Raw genomic sequence first — 16,622 nt, 5'->3', positions numbered from 1 at the left:
TACTTGATGCTTGAAAAGGTCACAGTGGGCCTTCCAAGAGACAAAGCCTTTCATCGTTTATCTAATTGAAAGTGTGTGAGAAGAAGCAATGTTAAAGGCAGATGGCAGGCAGAAGGACTGACAGAATGGAAAATGACAAGATGCCAAAGGCCACAAATATAGAGTCATGCAAGGGGGAAAGAATAATGGGCGACATATTAGGAAAAGTGCAAAATTCCAAACAGTGGAGGAGGACAGAAAAGGCATTCTGTGTCTCTCCCCTCCTCTGCTTGGTTATGGGAAAGCTATGGGGAGTGAAAGTGACCGGATTGCAACCATTGCACAAGAAAAAAACATAACAAAACTCATGCATGTTTGGCCATGGTTCAGTTAGGACTCGTTATAATCTAAGGTCTAATTTCCACGTTTCACACATGTATGAAAAGGGCTCTTGAAACTTGGAACTTGGTCATTATATACTGCAGTTTCAAATATGCTACATGCCACCCAGACAGAGATTTAGTAGTGACAGATTGGGATTAATTGTAACATTAAACCTGTAAAAAAGAATAGGGTCAAAGGTTATCTTCATGAACTCAACAACCGTTCCTGACATCTGACACATTTTTAGATTAGGTAATTCACAAAAGTTGGTTGCGTAATTTCCCATTAGATGGATGGGCAGGGTCTACTGAGACCCATCTTTTAGTTTACAAGCAAATTAAATGTATTTTTTCCTTAACATGCTCCCTTTAATAATGTTCATAACGTTTGAGTTATAAAAGAAGTGGAAGGTTGGATGCAGCAGGGAAGATTTATCATCAACAGATCTTTGCATCATTTTAATGGAGGACTCAGTCTTGCATATGCACTCCCTTCAAGAATTGCAACACAGAGACTAATTCCTTTATTTTTGTTGTTGACTGAAAACACATCAGTATGAGACAAGATATCAGCATTCCAGCCTTTATTTCCAGCTGTTTGCACTACGTACACAACTTATAAGCGGTTCAGATAATGAATGGAATTTTTAATGTGAGGAATGTGCCTGACAGGAGTGTGTTTTGTTGCCCATGTGTGTCCTCTTACCTAGATCATTTCAACAATACTGTGGCTACCACGGAATGTCTATGGTCAGTTTCAGAATTGTGCCTGCGAAGACTATATTTATACTGATTAGAGGTGCCGTGCAACCAACATGAAAACCATGTGGGAATAACAAGCAAATGTGAGAGAAGATGGAAAATCAATCGACTATAACAACTACTGTATATGGAATGTCGGGGAGAAGAAAGAAAGCACTGGTGCGCTAAGTCGACCAGTGTGCCGTGGCACATAAGTCTGCTGTGAGAGATCGACGGGTGTGCTTGCGGGAAATTATCCAATGTCAAGTGTTTTAATTTAAAAAAAATTTAAAATCCTAATTAAAAAAAAATGTTTTGCTAATCTGTTTATGCCAACCATATATAATTACAGCCAAAACAATAAAATGTTCTTCCACTAGATGACAGAAGGTGCATAATTGCCCGGCATTGCTACTTTTTGTCAATCGTTTTTGTGAATCGCTGACGGAAGGCCGTTTAAAATCAGAGGCGGACCGACCTATAGACGGTACTACTTGAAGACACCACTCTTGAGTTTCGATAAAAGAATAATAACCCAAAGTGACTCAGCAAAATTGTCAGCGTTACAACTCTCCTTTCAAATACACATCAAGAATATTACTAGAATTATGTTTTTACATTAAGTTGATTGGATACTCTAAAATTGGCCCTAGGTGTGATTGTGAGTGCGGATGTTTGTCTCTGTGTGCCCTGCGATTGGCTGGCAACCAGTTCAGGGTGTCCCCCGCCTACTGCCCAAAGACAGCTGGGTTAGGCTCCAGCACGCCCCGCGACCCTTGTGAGGAGAAGCGGTACAGATAATGGATGGATGGATGGATGTTTTTACATTGATCATATTTCTCTTGTACTGGCTCCCGGTCCACTTCAGGTACAATTTTAAGGTGTTCTTGCTTACTCATAAAATACCACACGGCTTTTAGCAGCTTCCTATCTTGCTGACTTAGTGGTGTCGTACAAAAGATGTTCTTTTGGTAACTCCGAGAGCCAAAAAGACGTCCGCAGTTTGAGAATTCTCTATTCGGGCTCCAGTTCTCTGGAAGAGGCTTCAAGTATGTTGAAGTCTCTATTTAAGACTTACTTTTACTTTCTTGCATTTAGTCAGATCACAAGAAAGTCTGTTTTCCTGCCGCTTCTCCTCCCTCTTCCCCCGCTTCTTCGGAGAGGGGGCTAAGTGGCAATGATCAAATCTGAGACTCTTCCTGAACGGATTCTGCATCGACCAACCGGTACAAGAACTGAGGCGGACCACTCCCAAGAGGGGTTACTGTGGAGGTCAGGTTCTGAGGAAGAACTGTCTTCCCCATGCTCTACATGTACCTCCGGCACTTGTAGGCTACATCACCGTAACATGTGTAATGTTGGCCATTCGGCATCCGTTGCAGCTTGGCTATCCTTGAAGGGGGATTACCGGTACTCCATCTGAGGTCTCTTCTCAAGATTTCTTCTTTTTCCTAAAATGGGCTTTGTAATTTTTTTTTTGTTGCCCATCTGAGCGGGGTTAGATCAGTGCATGTAGCTGATCTTTGTCAACTGTGGGCCTGTGAAGCCCTTTGACACTCTTTTGTGATTAACGTCTAACAAACCTTGACTTGACCTGACCACACACGCTGTCTGGATAAAATTGACCAGCATCCATTTTGTTCTATGCTTCTGTGGCATCATCAGCATTTGACACGTGGTCAGTCGTGAGAGCATGGCCCTTTGAAGTCTCAAAGGCATCCTTTGAAAGTTTGTTTGCTTTATATTGATCAACATCATTTGGTTACTTCAAGTTTGTGGTATCATCTCCTCAGCATTCACGTGTCAGTCCTGAGTGTAAGGACATTTGAAGTCTTAAAGCCTTCCTTTGAATGCTTGTTTTTTGCTTTTAATTTTTTACTTTTGTAAATGATTAGTGAGGATGTTGTGTGAAATGTAGCAACTGACTGAACTGGAAAGTCCAACTTTTCCAACCCTTGAGGAAAGATAGCAATCTTTCATGCTTGTGAATGAGTCATAATAATACAATAATTGTAATTGTGGGCGGCCGTGGTTCAGAGGTAGAGCGGGTCGCTCAGTAACCGGAGAATCGGCTGTCCGAGTCATGTGTTGTTGTGTCCTTGAGCAAGACACTTCAGCCCCCTTGCCTCCAGTGCCACTCACACAAGTGGGTGTGAATGTTTGGTGCAGGTCAGAGGGGCCGCGGGCAGTCCGAGGGGCCGCAAGCGCACACTGGCAGCCACGCTTTCGTCAGCCTGCCCCAGGCCAGCTGTGGCTACAGGCATTGTTTACCACCACCAGAGTATGAATGTGCGAGTGGATGAATAATGTATCCATTGTGAACGCTTTCAGTGTCTAGTTGTCCAGAAAAGCGCCATATAAATCGGATACATTATTATTAGTAGTAATTAAATCTGTGAACATCGATGTATGGACCCTCGTGCCCCCTTTTTCATGGCAAATCCTTGAAATGATCATCTAATTTTGATACTACAGTATTCTTATATTAGATGGTGTATGCAGCTCATCCGAACTCAATTGCTTCGCATCACCCATCTGTCTAAAATATTTGCCTCCACAGCTGGCCCTCCAGCACAAAAGCCCTCTCAGAAAATGAGATGTATTAATTTTCTGAAAGGGCACAAAAATGCTTTCCAATCATGTATGGATTGTTGATTTACAGATTAACATCATTTTTGTTTCAAATATTTTATAGCCTTTGATATTGTTTCATCAGGTTAGCAAAAAATTGGGGGTTGGAAAAGAGCAGGGTGACATTTTCCCAAGCTAATTTTGTTGCTCAGAAATAACATTCTATTTTCTCATTAATATTAAAAAAATATTTAATATATAAGATTTATTCCGACGGGGCCTCTGGTTCTCCTTAATTTGGTCTGGAAAACAGCTTTGTGTTGATTATTTAGTTCCTGATATGTGGTCATCCTGTGGCCATTGTGTCTCTTCATCGTGTTGGCTCCAATGAAATAGTGTCCGGCAAAAGCGCACCCTAATGTGGCCATGGCATAGCGATGGCCTGAGCCCCTGAAGTTATTCCACCTCCATGGCAACGCTCAAAGCAGAGGCAAACACAAATAGAGCAATTTAACAAGATTTTATTCAACTGAGGGAACATGTCAATGTGAGCAACTGATGCTAAATAACAAACAAGCGAGATAACAGTACACACAGATGGACAGGTGGAGCACAATGGGAGCTAGGGGCAAAAATAAAAACAGAATACAGTAATACTAAATGAAAATAAATGTAAACGGTAACAAAAACGGTAAAAGGAACTCAGCCGTACATATAAGACAAATCAAATATAGAGAACGCAAAGAAGTGCAAACTGCACAAGAAGGGACACAGACAATAACAATTACATAAGCTTAGCCGCAAAGGTTGATGACACACAGTAAGTCATCTTTCTTCTTCATGTTTCTTCTTCTTTGGCTCCAATACTCCAATTCCACCCTTGTACCCCTAGTTGTGCGTTCCCATTGATGAGTGCGAGTGTGGGTGTCTCAATTCTCCAAATTGCTTTGTTGCCCCACACACTTTATTCGGTTAAGGCCGCATCCATGGCCCCTCAGTCGAAGCATTACCCACAATTCATTGTGGATGTGACCAAAACAGCGGGAAACTGGCGACGCTCCGTGGATTTCTCTGCAGTATCAAAGTATTACATGTTTATATTGTATATGTGTAAGTCCATTCAACATTTTAAAAGTCACCTACATATTTTGTCCAAGTGTAGTTGCCGTACTTAGCAATCAAAGATGGCCGACCTTCTGCGCAGATTGGGCAATTAGTGCATTGCAAATCAAGGCGTGGAGCCAAAGCTGCGATCGACTGTGAGCTCGAGACTGAATTTTTACTTTACTTCTGCTTTACTGAAATTTCGTACCATTTTAAGCAGCCAAATTCTGAATCCAGGGCCGCCATGTTTGATGTTACAGATCTAACACAGTGGTGCATGTCGTTAATGTAACACGCACAGTCCTAATTCTGCAATTTTAGCACACTGAACCGCAACCTGCGGCCTCTAACACCACGTGCACTTCCACTAAGTTTAAACTTCATTGAGGACCGTAGGGTGTAGTCAGGCTATTGGGACAGGGCCTTTGTCTTCCTTCTTCTTCATTCTTCTTCTTCTTTGTCTTAGTCTTCTTTCTGGCCACCACCAGCTGTTGGTTCTTTTGCTTCACGTGTCGGTTCTTTTGCTCTCTACACCTCATTTCCAATCAACTCTCTAGGGATAAAATTGTCTTAAAGGGTCCTGTCTTGTGTATATTTTTAATGAGGTACAGTATTTCACTCCCCCTCCTATTATTATTGCACACTCGGAAATTCTCTTCACTGTTTCACACGAGCTATTTCGTTTTGTCAAGTGTACTATAAGACACCTCGTAGTTTATTCATATCCGTTTATTCACTGAGTTTCTATTCCCTTTGCTATTGTTTCTCTACTTCTCAGTTCCTCTTAGATTTGTTCTCGGGTTTTTCCTTTTATGTTAAGACACTTTGTAGCACTTTTTGCAACAATTGCAATTTTTCTGCTCTGTTTTGCTTGATGGTTATTTTTTTTTCTGATGGGCTTTGCTCTCATTTCATTACTCGTGGTCCTGACACAATGATGCAAATGAATCTTTGAGTAGCACACAGAGATAATCTTTATAAGAGAACATTTATAATTGCATTCTTACCGATGAAGTGTAGCGCTTCTCCCAGAGTTATTGGCACCACCGTATGCCAAACACCAGAGATGGGCGTCCGTCCGGATGCAAGACGAGAAGTCTTTTAAAATGGATGGACTAAGCAAGGACGGAAATGGGTTTTCGTTGGGCCCTCTATTCGTCCCTAACCGGGTCAAGTACCGACTGAACGTGCTGTGTTGGGTTCTTAAAAAGCAAGTCCACTGTCCTCCAATGCTATACCACAGAGCCGCCTTCATTAATTGCCTGCACAACACCTTTCATGTGGGTTCCCTGCAGAGTCACATTGCACAGGCATAGTCTGTCCTCTAATGGTTCAACACATGTAATACCATGGATTATGCCACAGGAGTCAGGACCTCATTTCACTACTGACTGACAGAAACACATCCAGCCTGTTTTGTGTGTGTAATCCTGGGTAGCAATTTTGTTTGGTTAACTACTTGTTAACATTTATTATTACAAACCTTACTATCCCTTTGCATGCGAAATATGTCCTAAATTAACCTTGCCTTATTTTGCAAGAATTGATAATTCAAATAATTCTTGCAAAATATTGCAATAAGAACTGAAAATGTATTGCAATATAAAGCAAAGGTCTTTCAGTAAAACGCAATAGTGTTGCATTATAAAGCAATCTTCAATATTCTCGTGATGTCCCCTGGCAGGCTCCGGCCTAGTGACCGACGTGGCTGTGGTAGCAGCTAGTGCTACCTTGGTTAAACAGTTGTAAACAATTCAATCCGCTCACTATACTCCCGGCATAAGTGGATGTGGATAGGAAATTAGCATTAGCCAGCGAAAGACCTTTAAATAATGTTTATGAGTGCACTGAGGGGTTGTTGTTTTTTTCGGGGGGCTGGGGGGGTGTCGACGGAATCTAAGGATGGAAACGCTTTAAAAGTACGAGGACAGATGGGGTCGGAGGACGACTATTTTTATGAATAAGAACGGAGGGATGAGGACGGAAGGGTTGCCAGATCGCGGACGGAGGACGGATCAGCAAAAAAGGGTAAAGTGTCCATCTCTGCCAAACACTATGGCATTTTTTGCCATATAGACAGAACACAACGTGAAAATCCAGCTGCGAAATCAGTGTATTCAAGTTAAATGTGCTTAGCAAGTGGCAATAGAAGATTCATTTCTCGATACGGTGAGTAGGCGGCATCGTTAGGTCATTCACACAATATATAGAGTTAGACCGTGCTTTGCACCAGACTTGCACTGGGCACAGATATAGAGCCCTGAGTGTAGGAGCAGAAATGTAATGCAATATTTCTGATCAAAATGAAAACATATTTGCACATACAGGTGTCAGCGAACCCACAACTGCTCCAACACTATCGGGCGTAGGAGGACTGTGGAGGCCAACATCTGTATTTAAAAAAAAAAAAAAACGCCTGGCTGACACTGGGCACACACATCCAGTATCTTGGCAAGGTCCTAATTCCTGATGTCCTCATTTTTAAAGCCTAACTATTAACCCATTAAATCCTGAAGCCCCTCGTGAGACATCTCTCTAAAACCTACGGTCGTCTTTGGAGTCACCCTTGAAAACCTGACATTTTTGCGGAAATTCATCCATCCATTATCCATACCGCTTATCCTCGCAAGGGTCGCGGGCGTGCTGGAGCCTATCCCACCTGTCTTCGGGAAGTAGGCGGGGGACACCCTGAATTGGTTGCCAGCCAATCGAAGGGCACACAGAGACAAACATCCGCACTCACAATCACACCTAGGGGCAATTTAGACAGTCCAATCAACTTACCATGCATGTTTTTGGAATGTGGGATTAAACGGGGGTACCCGGAGAAAACTCACACAGGCACGGGGAGAACATGCAAACTCCACACAGGGAGGCCGGAGCCGGGATCGAACCCACGACCTCGGAACTGTGAGGTGGACGTGCTAACCAGTCGGCTACCATGCGGAAATTCAACACCTACAAAATAATCAATATCTCTGTATCAGATAGAAACATAATTCCAAAAGAATTTGAGAGTTTAGACATGTGGCTTTCACACAGGCCCGAGTTTATTCATCTTTACTATTTCAATCGAAGATGCAAGTGAAGCACTATTTTTAATACAAAAATAATCGAGTGGTAATTACCATGATGCATTCTCTTACAAATACATTGAACTCGTCATTGTCTACGAACATATATCTGAACCATATATCACGTTTGGCTGGATTCACGTCGTCTATATCACCGCCGCGACCTATATCAGAGCTCCCGCGATCGACTGTGCCTCCATGACTCCTCGAAAAAATTCCGGATATCCTCCGACGACTCAGGACACCGTCACGTCTATTCTGATGCATTTCATTGGTTAAGAGACCAAAAATTGGATTAAAAAAAGAAAATCACATACGCTCTCCCGGCTTTAATTAAAGGGAGAAACATGCAAAAGTGCTCCCGGCTTTAGTGGTAGAAACGTGGTTATGCGCTCCCGTCCTTAATGGGTTACATTAAACATCAGTGGTTAGAGGGATAATTAAGGAAGTGGTAGAGAAATAGAAAATGTCTCATTGTCTATATTATCTGGTTGCAACTGGCATTTGATATATTATTTTTTCTTCCAATGATGTTTTGGGTTAATTTTTTCCCCCAATAAATTCTAATGGGTGTTAAATTGAGGAGGCCTCCGCATCATCAATTCCACATCACGTTGCTAGGTTCCCATGCACTATGGCAAAAAATAATTCCATCCATCCATTATCTAAACCGCGCATCCTCACAAGGATCGCGGGCGTGCTGGAGCCTATCCCAGCTGTCTTCGGGCAGTAGGCGGGGGACACCCTGAATTGGTTGCCAGCCAATCGCAGGGCACACAGAGACAAACAAACATCCGCACTCACAATCACACCTAGGGGCCATTTAGAGTGTCCAATCAACTTGCCATGCATGTTTTTGGAATGTGGGAGGAAACCGGAGTACCCGGAGAAAACCCACGCAGGCACGGGGAGAACATGCAAACTACACACAGGGAGGCTTGGGCCGGGATCGAACCCACGATCTCTGAACTGTGAGGCGGACGTGCTAACCAGTCGTCCACCGTGCCGCCCCAAAACATAACTCCTCTTTCAAAAACAAAAAAATGAAACGCTATATTGTAAGGGCACTTTCAAATCCAAACATGCAAGACTTGTCAGGTCATTAAAGGGACACTTGGGTGATCTCAACATTGGCACTTATATAATAGGTTTGCGTGTAAAAATGACATTAGTACTAAAATGCCCACCTCAAAAGACTCTGTAGTGGTTTAAGGTCTTTTTTTGTGATTAGGTTTACGACAAATTTCCACGCCCCACAAGAGGCGTGGCTTATGTTGTGTTTTCGGTCTCAGCAGTCTACGTCACGCGAGGAAGGCATGCGTGGTAATATTGCTCGCTTTGTCAGTACTGTTGTCTAAAACGGTGACCGATCGCCACCAAAATGCAGATACACATTACTACTCTTCTCCACTTCAACCTGTGAACGTATAAAAGTGTTCTGCACAATAGTTTGGATTTATTGACATAATCTCGTCACCTCCACAAAATCAAAAATACAGTGGCGATTGCTCCTCCACTTTCACAAGCTGAAGCGGACAAGAGCATGAATGTGCACACGAACCCCGACTGGTTATATTTCTGACATTTAGCGACGCTAAACTCGTGTCTCAGGAGGGAGAGAGACGGCGGCTTGCAGCAGCAGCAGGCAGATTAGAGCTTTACGTCCCCTTCTTCCCTCCCCGGCTAAAGGTAGGATTGGGACGGCTAATAGCAACAACTAGTTTCAGGTCGTTAAAACAAAAGGCGTTAGCACAACAACATTAGCTCCTTTTTGCTTGCAGCCGCCACCTTCTGCCTGAGTGAAGCGGCATGAGAGTGACAAAAGCCCTCATCGAACAGTGAACGAAAAGTTCCAGCGAGGCTCACAGCCGAGTGTGGCCGCATTGGAACGTGCCATTTCGGCTGTTACCTTCCAAATTGGATGGCGCGTTGTAAGTCGAAAAACTGCGACCATTCCTCATCCAAATAAATGTGCACGTCTACTCATTCCCACTTCAGTCTCTGTAAATATCCTGTAAATATCCTGACTGGTGTTTAATGCCTCGCTCGTCCTAACCGTGATCAGCAAAGAGGCAGTTTATTTATTTATTTTTTTTAAGCAAAGAAGCAGTGTGCGCTCGTCCCATCCTAAATCTACGTAGTTCTGCTGACTTCCACATTTCCTCATTCTCATATAAATCAGCCACGGAGGGGTTAATCCTTTTGATATGTTGAAGTGGGCATTAGTAGAGATGTCCACATACATTTTGGTGCCAATTGATCGCCGTTTTTGGACGTTATAAGCAATAAAAGTACAATGATTTCCAATGGAGGGTTTGGAATTGGTTCCTCGCGTGACTCCGGCCGAACAAGGATAGAACGGTAGGGGGCACGGCCATTGTGCTCATTATCAAGGGGCGTTATTCATGGAGTCACTTATTTCCTAATTTCTCCAAAATGAATGGATAAAATAGAAAATGGCAACTCTTTTCATTTTCCTGGTCAAACAATATATAAAATGAACTTGTTAGTGAAAACTTGGCCATCCCAGCCCCACCGTCCCTTTAAGTTCATGTCAAGTTAAGGTTATCCTGTAGAATTACAGATACTGTACTCCCAAGTAGACATGCACTAAAATGAAACAGGAGATGAAGAACACAACCAGAGTCAAAACTTGTCTTTTGCAAAAGCGGAGACAGTCGCTCTCGCCACACCAAGGTCATCCAACGTTGTGCTTCCCTTCTGCTCCTTTTATTAAGACAAAAGAGGCAGTCACAAGTCTCACAATAATACCTAATAAGGGGTTGTTAATATGAGTGCAGTGTCTGAGTTTGTGGGCGTAGCACATTTTAAAGCAGTTACAGCAAGCAATGTGTTTACATATGATAACATATGTCCAGTCATATCCAATTACCGGTATTCCATCTGCCTTTTGTAAGTTTTGCCCAAGCAAGCTCCAAGTCCTAAAATTGGCAACTTGAGTCTGGCTTGAACCAAAACATGTGACTTGAGTTGCCCTTATTCTTGTTCATGCTGGGGACCCCGAAAATAGATAGTTATTTATCAGAATACACGCTCATAAATTGTTGTGTTTTGGGGCAGGTCACAGCCTTGAAAAGTGATGAAGAGAGCCCAGTTACTACAGTCAAGGGTCATATTGCTTAAATCTGTATTTTAAAGCATTCCAAAGTGCTGAATGTGAGGTTGTGGTTTGGAGGCAGATCTCACTTTCATCTGCTTTTTTAGTCACTGTGGAATCCTCCATTTCTAAGACAAAGAAAGGGAATGGCTGTGGATAGTGATACACTGATCAAACGTCTTCTGTTGGAAAGAACATCGGAGGTGACAGCAAGTTACCAGGCTGGTTATTCCTTAACTGCAGGGTGTTTACGCGACAGTAAATACCTACAGGGCGACACTCAATAAAAACATTCTTGGAACCCATTCAAGAGACAAACAGCGTTTCGTGACACTTAGTGTGACACACATTTAACACACATCTTGAACCTAATTTTTTCCCCCTCTTTCAAAGTAGTGAGTTGATCTGTTTGCCTTAAGCGTGTGCCTTTCCAGACACTCTCATTGGCCCTCAACTCTGATTTGTGGGCCAATGGGATGATAAAACACACATCCTGCCTCCAACATTTGTGTACTGTATATTATTCGCCACCTCTCACCCATGCATGATGACCCTTCTTAACCTCCCCCGCCACTAACTCCAAACTGTTTTTTTTTTTTACTTCCATCAGCTGATGTCTGCAATCAGGCCACTGCTGAGCTGGCAGAAGGCACGTGCGTTCCCACAAAGTCATGCATCTTGAGAGGAGCGTGAGGGCTCTGGGCTAAACTAAAGAGAAGGTCTTTTATGTGCCAGACAAGGGTGAAAAATTAATTCGCAGGTCAAACACAATCCTCACTTGGATCCTACAACATGCAATGAACTAGAAGCTCCTAATCAATTAATGTATCAGCCAGGGTTGGACAAAGCCCCTTAATGCCTCCTGAATCTTATATCCTCCGACAATTTGTGCACTTTGTTGTCCCGTGTTGTCTTTATCTGTAAATAATGCATTCTCTTGAATTTTGCAAATAGCGGCATAAGTCCGGCTGCAGGTAAAAATTGTGCTCAGGTTTTCAAAGGAGCGCCTGAGATTGTTGCTTGGGGCTAATGTGTTTTGCCCACTCGCCCGCCTCACTAGATGAACTGAAGACTTACAGTAGGGGACCTCGTGACCAGCTGATTTGCCTTGCAAAATGGGATCCAACTTCAATTTCAGGTCGTGTGTGTCCAAATAATTTTGCCCCTGCAGTGTACTTCTGACACTTTTCGCCGTCACGTGCAAGTAAGCGTATGTTTAGATGTTACAATGAGGCCGTTTAAACACTTACAAAAACAACACGTGTGCTGAGTCATGTGTTGACCTGCATGTTTGTCGTGGAGCTGCCTCTGCCCATCTGGGTTTATCTTAACGTCAGCATGCTCATGTTATTTACAAAACATACCGGGACGGACATGAGTGTAACAAAAAGGACATTGGCCAAACAGTAGCTGTAAGGTCGTACTGATAGAGTTCGCACAACTCATCTCTGCAGACACACAACACTGCCAGGCCATTTTGACCTGCCGAAAAAAGTTCACCATCTTCCCCACCAAGTGCTCTGACAGCACACACGTGTCAAAACATGCCGGTACGTGCACACCGAGAGGTCAAAGCCACGGCGCTCGGAACTCGTCGCCGCGCTTCTTACTACTGTACTGAATGATGGGTGCAAATATGTGTCATACTTCCGTAAGTCGATTTAACAGGCATATGTGAAATGACGACGACCTATTAACACAGCTTTACAGTATGCGCTCGTGACGCAACGTGTGTCAAAATGACATGGCGGTGCCTCAGAAGAAATGCTTACAGAATATCACGGAGGGTCTATCAGGATGATGACAATTAATTAATTGAATAATTCAGCATTTGAACAGTCCAAGTTCAGGCCACGACATTGTAAATGTATTCTATTATTTATTTCATTATTCCAGAGTTCTGGTACTACATTGATTGAAAAGTAGCTCCGTAATTATTTATTGTAATTTTAAAAAATCTTTGTTCTTTAATGTATGGATGCGCGCAATGAATGTTCGAATGCGTTTAGCGTCTAAAATTCAATATGGCCACCAGACTTCGCTACTAGCATCCAGGAATCATGTCAACTACCGTAATTTCATGCAAAGAACTAACACCACAAATTTGAAGAAAAAAAATACAGATCAAATTTTCAGACATTAAAGAACAAACAAAATATCACCTTGTAGTTTGTAGTGGTGCACTCATGTTGTTTCTAATAGTTTGACACTTGTCACGCACAATAATCACAATTTTTGCAGTGGCACGTGTGGAGCATGTGATAAGCACCGTGAAGCACGTATACCACACAGGCAGTCCAAAAACATGTTAGGTTACTTGACGACTGTAAATTACAGTTGTGAATGTGGGTGGAAATGCTTGATGGTGTACATGTGCCATATGATTGACTGACAACCAAAGTCACCTTAGCTTACCTGTGACACTGAACAGGACACACATTAGCAAGTTGATGGATTGCTTCTACTCTGAGAGTGTCATAGAAAACTGAAACGCCATTGCCTTTATATGACCAGGTGAGATACAACTTGTATTTGTCTGAGCAGGTGGCACCAGCATCAAAGATGATCTGAAGCTGGGTCAAATAAAACCAGTGACTGACAGGAGAAATGATTGCACACATGCATATTTCACACACAACATGCCAAGGCTTTCTAGACTTTCTAATTGCATTAATTACAGCAGCAATCAATCCTTTGTGTATCTGGTTCATCCATCCATCCATTATTCGTATAGTTTATCCTCACGAGGGTTACGGAAATGCTGGAGCTTATGCCAGCTGTCTTTGGGCGTAGGCAAGGTACACACTGAACTGGTCGCCAGCCAATCGCAGGGCACACATAGACGAACAACTACTCACACTCACACTCACACGTGCACAATTTACGAAAACCCACGCAGACACGAGGAGAACATGCAAACTGTGCACAGAAATTTGTGAGTGCGGATGTTTGTTTCTGTGTGCCGCCTACTACCCGAAGACAGCTGGAATAGGCTCCAGCACGCCCCGCGACCCTTGTGAGGAGAAGCGGTATCGATAATGGATGGATAGATGTTCTATGCAGGCCCACGAGTTGAAACAAGGCATTCTGATAAATATTGCGTTTGTGGAATAAGAGTTAATCCACGGGCACATCCACCTCGCAGTTCAGAGGTCGTGGGTTCGATCCTGGCTCCGGCCTCCCTCTGTGGTATCGATAATGGATGGATGGATGGATGGATGGAGTTAATCCACCCGTTTTTAGCCATCTACGGGGGCGGCCATTTTGTCACTTTCTGTCGACTGAAAATGACATCACAACTGCTCAGGGCTCAGGTAATGACCAATCATGGATGACCTGTTTCTGAGCCATGATTGGTCGTTATCTGAGCCCTGACCATTTGTGATGTCATTTGCAGTCGACAGAAGTGACAAAATGGTCGCCCCCGTAGATGGCTAAAAACGGGTGGATTTTGCTGCCTAACTCATATTCCACTAACGCAATATTAATCAGAATGCTGTGTTTCAACTAGTCAGCCTGCTGGGAACATATTCTTGAAAAAAATATGTTTGGGTTGAGTTCTACTTTAAAGTAGAAGCACAGGTACTTGTGTAAAAAATACTCTGGTTAAAGTAGAAGTACTTCTTCAACACCCTTGCTTGAGTAAAAGAAAAAAAGTACAGACACCAAAATTTACTTAAGTCTAAAATTAAAAAGTATGTGAATGATTTGAAAATATGTCTGCATACAAAATATTGTCCATCTTTTATTGACTTATATGGTGCTTGTACTGAGGAGAAGAAAAAAATACACTATGTTCAAAGTCACATACAAGTTTGAAAAAAGAAAGTATTACAGTAAATAACATAACATCAATCCAGTTCTTGTAAAGCTCATCCTCATCAGGGTCGCGGTTGGGTTGGAGTTCATCCCTGGACTGGTCGGCAGTCAGACGCAGAAATGTAGGAAGGAAACGTAATAAGTCGTCCGTCACAAATACAAATACTCAAATATATGACAAATCTTCTTGACAAAGTACTTATACTTCGCTACTTTCCACCACTGTTTGTGGGGAGGTGCTTGAAAAGACATGGCGCATGATAGTTCTCTGATCTTTTTACCCTCCTCTCACACACAAACACACGCAGGCATGCACGCTCACACCCATACACAGTAAGTGCATTTTAATGATTGTAGATCTAGGTCAACAATGTCTTGTACTGTTTTCATAACACACTGAAGGCTGTTGTTTTTATCCACTGTGGTGCAGCTGCTGCTCTTGGCTGTCATGCAGTTTGTCATGCAGTGGTTTGTTCAATTCCCCAACATTTCCAAGCATTTTGGCCTCTCCATTTAGGGAGGGGAAACCGCTACAATTACTACTCCCACGTGCAAATTGAAATACTGACTCTCAGTTTGCAGAACATAAAAAAGTGGCCTTGACTTGACCAATTGGGCAACAACCATAAATTCCAACATTTCTGTGTTAATTGAGTGGAAACACTGTTTACCCATTTGCAAGATTATCTGGGGACGCCGACAAGTGTTCAGTGTCGCTTCAGGGGCTTTTGGCATATAGACACGGAAAAGTGACGCCTGTGTGTTTTGACTGTCCATATCTGTTTTTCATTAATTGAACCTCTCAGTTTGTTTTCAAGTCAGTCACTTGAGAGTACAATAGGTGACTGATTGGCATGAATAAAAAACTGTTGGGCTACAAACGGTTTGTACAAATTGAATTGTAACCACCATTTTCAGGACAAAGGGCTTTTGACTTCACAGTAGTTGCCCACATGATTTTGAACGGGCATTCAAAATGTTGTCATACAAGACAAGTGCAGTGGCAGTGGGAATGGGGGCAACATGTCTCATTCATGATGATGACACTATGTCCCCCAGCTTTGCCATGTAAGAATCCAATTTTTGTGTTAAATATGCAGCAGCAGCAATTTCTTGTATTGGATTTGTTAAATAGTGAATTCAAAAACCAGAGATGGGCGCGTCAGTACATTTTTCCAGTCCATCATGCGGCATTCGCTAGCGTTCGGGCCACCAGTCCGTCGTTGTCAGTCTGTCAGTCTGTCACTCGCTATTTTAACCGTGCTTCTGTCATCGCTAAATCACAGTTCGTCACCACTATTTAGGACCATCAGCCAGTCTGTCATTGTTATTTATGCTTCCGTCATTGCTAAATTACATTTCATCACCACTACTTTAGGATTTTAGGACATTTTAGGACATTTTAGGACACGCGCAGCACAAGCAGACACACAGTTAAATAAAAGTTAAAAACACACACACACGGCATGGTGAAATAAAAACAATGTGGGATAATATGATTGCGGATTGTGGGGCCCAGAGGTATACAACACAGGCAGCTTCCTTTACCGGCCAGGACTGAGACAAAAAAGGAGCAGGCTTGGAGAACGGGGAGCAAGAAATTTGATGTGAATGGATTGATTTGTTTACAGCTGATGAGCTGTCAACAAAAGATAGCATTTAGCAGCCCACATAACCACTGGTCACCAGATTGACTGATTGATTGCGATATTCAAATTATTTTTGGTCGGAGGAGCCCCTCCTCTTCTCCGCTCAAAGCAACCCCGATGTATTCAACCCAGCGAGCAAACACACGTGATGTGTGTTTCCGTCAGTTGTCAGAAAAACGGGAGT

Source organism: Filicampus tigris, chromosome 13 (genome assembly GCF_054856515.1).
Source record: "Filicampus tigris isolate MCC_2025a chromosome 13, RoL_Ftig_1.0, whole genome shotgun sequence".
Taxonomy (NCBI): domain Eukaryota; kingdom Metazoa; phylum Chordata; class Actinopteri; order Syngnathiformes; family Syngnathidae; genus Filicampus; species Filicampus tigris.
Note: the sequence above shows the minus strand (reverse complement) of the source record.